Source organism: Fukomys damarensis, unplaced genomic scaffold, assembly GCF_012274545.1.
Source record: "Fukomys damarensis isolate Sample0158 unplaced genomic scaffold, DMR_v1.0_HiC HiC_scaffold_10, whole genome shotgun sequence".
Classification (NCBI taxonomy): Eukaryota; Metazoa; Chordata; class Mammalia; order Rodentia; family Bathyergidae; genus Fukomys; species Fukomys damarensis.
This window is the reverse complement of record NW_022900922.1, coordinates 35728542-35731741: the sequence shown is the minus strand read 5'-3', so window position 1 is coordinate 35731741 and position 3200 is coordinate 35728542. Positions and strand designations below refer to the sequence as shown.

The window sequence follows — 3200 nt, the reverse complement described above, 5'->3', positions numbered from 1 at the left end:
AAAAAAAAAAAAAAAAAAAAAAAAAAAAAAAAAAAAAAAAGGTCTCATGTATGAGGAAAGTGACTAAGACACAGGCACTGTTAGACAGTGTTCCATTAGTTAAGACAAAATACCTGAGAAAGTCAACTTAAAAGAAGGAAGATGGCTCACAGTTTCAGAGGTTTCAGTCTATGGTGTGTTTGGATCCATGGTTTTGGGAGCTGTGGTGAAGTGGAACACCATGGTGGGAGCACATAGTGGAGCACAGCTGCTTGCCTCATGGAGGCTGAAGAGAAAGAGAGAGGAAAGGACCAGCATTCTTCTGTTCACCTTAAGTCCATACCCGCAAGACCTAACTTCCTCCCACTGGGCTCTGCCTCTCGATCTTTATCAGATGAGTCTTTGGAGGAAACTGAAGATCCAAACCATAACAGGCACTTGTTAACTAAAAAAGTATATTTCTATACTTTCCTTCTAGAGATTGTAGCCTGAGCATTATAAAGGTTAAAAGGAGAAGACAGTTGTTTAATTAGTTGCTGTTAGAAATCCCAGGGCTAATTGGAGCCAAGGGATAGTTAGTGGAAATTCTGCATGTTCCGGATGATACTTTCTTGCCAGATAGCTGTCCTTCTCTCACCCAGACAAAGGCGCTGTCAGCTCATCTTACGCAGGGAGCTAATTGCCACATTGACTGAGGTGCTAGACAGACTCAGCACTTCTGAGAAAGGAAATATAATAGCCTTGTGGGCTTGAGGGAGTATCAGCAGGTGTTTGCAATGGAAAATGTTGGGTTGAATCTAAAATATGCAGCACAGAAAGGAATAAGCTCTAGAAAATAAAGTATCATATTCAGTAAAGGACCTCACATTCAAGTACTCTGACCCTTTGCTGAGTGCTGTTTCACCTTACCTGGGGTTGAGAAAAGTGGGGATCAAGCAGATTAAAATTCACTGTCTCCCATCCAGTGAGCCTTACTTATGGGTTTTCTTTCATGATGGTTGTTGTTAAGCAAGCAATACTTTCCCACAATCCTTATTCCTTCCCCATCCTGTAATTCATGAGAAACCTCAGATCCTATCTTTGCCTTAGATTTTACAAGGCCCTGGATTTTTCTGCATTTGTGTATAAATCCAGCCATATTATACATTTCTCAAAGGCTTTCTTTCTAGTTTATTGCCTTAGACTAATGTAAACAATGTATGTCGATTGAATAAAAATATTTGGACTAGGTACACAATTACTCAAGTTCAGCACAAATTAAAAGTGCAAGACCCTTTCTTCAAAAGCAGTAAAAAAAATAAATAAAGGCACTAAAATATAAAGTTTATTCCTCTCTTCTGTATTTCTCTCTTAACCTAACATGGCGAAGTCTTGTTTGCTTGTTTGTTTGCTTTTTAACATTACCATAGGAGAAAAATTATAATTTTATATTAAATTGATATTTTTTTCCTGTTCACCTTTGTATGGTGCAATACCAGTTTTGAATGCAAGCATGAGAGCATCGCTTCAAATAAGGAATTATGGAACCGGCACATTTCCTGTCTAGTAGCTGATAGATGAATAGGATTTTCTTTCTCACAGGAACTGGAAATGCTGCACTAAACTGTCTTTATTTCACTTCACGATATACACACATCCTACCAACATCCTCTGCCTTCGATACACTGATGGGAAAGGAAACACTGCTTTTCTCTTTCCTTCTACTCATGCTTCTCTGCATGTGTGGTTGGTGGATACAGGGATGCATCTCACAAGAAAGGGCACTTGTAGGGCTCCTGGTTGTTCTTGCAGTTGATTCTGCACTCAGAGTGAGTCCTTGTGGCCGTCAGCTTTCCACCTCTTAGCCATGAGGATAGCACACTTCCCTCTCACATGCACTTTTGGTCTCCCTGGATGCCATACATCAGGGCCCACCAGAATTCTGTGCTCCTAGGGCATTCTGAGCTCTATATCCAAATGAAGTGAAAAGGATCTGGGTATGTACGTTTTTCAGGTGCATGATTTATTTTTTATTTTTTTATTTTTAAGAGTAGGAAGAGCTTATTGAGAGAAAGACACTTTCTGCCTCAGAGAAACAGAAGGGGAACCAGAAAGTGAGTTGTCCCTAGGTGCATGATTTATTGTCCTACAAGGCTTGCAAAAATGAACTATAAAGGTAAAACTATAAAGATTTCAAGACGGCAGCAATAGAGCATTAAACAGAGCCTAGCACTCTTCTAGGAACAGAGCCCTGTGAGACTGCACAGGTCCTTGGCCCAGGAAGCCAACCCTGGATCAAGCATCTAGAGCAACCAAGGTCAAAGAGAAACCAGTTCTCCTCTGAAGGCCCAACGGGAAGATCCCACAAAATTTATCACAGTACACTAGAGTTCAGAAGGGAACACATTACTGCTGCACCTTCCCAGGAAGCCAGGCCTCCTCACCCTGACCAGGGCCCTCCTTGGCTTCCAGGAATATGGGATGTGGAGACTGTGGTCTGTCTGCAGGGTTGATGGCCTCCAGGTGTGCAGGCTTCAAAAGAATTGCTCAAAGTCAAGGTGCGAAAAGAGGGAGAAGCTCAGGCAATAAGGAAATGAGTAAGGGAAAGAACACATTAGCTGACATAGTGGAGCATTTGTGTAAAAATTACTGATGAGTAGTCTGAAAAATTACTGATACATGTATGGAAAACCTTAAGAACATCTCATAGAAAGCAAGGACAATCAGAGTTATACAAAAAGGACTATAACCTTAACACAAGCTACACAGAGGAGAGAGTACCTGGGCAGGCACTGTGTGAGCAATGAGGCTGGTTTTTTTAATACTTGGGTGCTGGTGAATGGGCTGAGCCCAAAGGGAAGTCAGTGTAGAGCAAGCAGAGAACAGAATTTAAAGAGAAGGGGAAGGGTTATCGCCTTGAGGATATAGGGGTGCAGGTAGAGTGCAGTCACTTTTCTTGGGCTGGCTACTGTCTTTTCTTTGTTTTTCCTTGAAGTTTCCTGTACTTGGGCTGCAGAGGCCCCATGGCCCCTGAGCTGTGCTCAGCACTTTGCTCTTGTCTGTGTAGTTGTGATTGTCTTACTCACCAGTGTGACACTTTTCTCCACCGTGGACTGCGTAGTCAAAAGACTGTCAACTGGGCTGGGGATTTAGCTCTGTGCTTCCGGCGCCTGCCGCCTGCCTCCCAAGCACAAGGACTCAAGTTCGATCCCCAGTACCAAAAAAAAAAAAAAAAAAAAACT

At 42.2% G+C, this 3200-nt stretch overlaps 1 long non-coding RNA gene across 1 annotated transcript in view; it reads right to left on the bottom strand.

Annotated features, from left to right (window-relative positions):
* LOC104861370 overlaps positions 1-3147 on the bottom strand; it is a 7152-nt gene extending 4005 nt beyond the window's left edge. The window contains exon 1 of the long non-coding RNA XR_779998.1: positions 3045-3147. This is a non-coding gene — a long non-coding RNA (uncharacterized LOC104861370). The remainder of the gene's footprint in view (positions 1-3044) is intronic.
* Between the last annotated feature and the right edge of the window lie 53 nt (positions 3148-3200).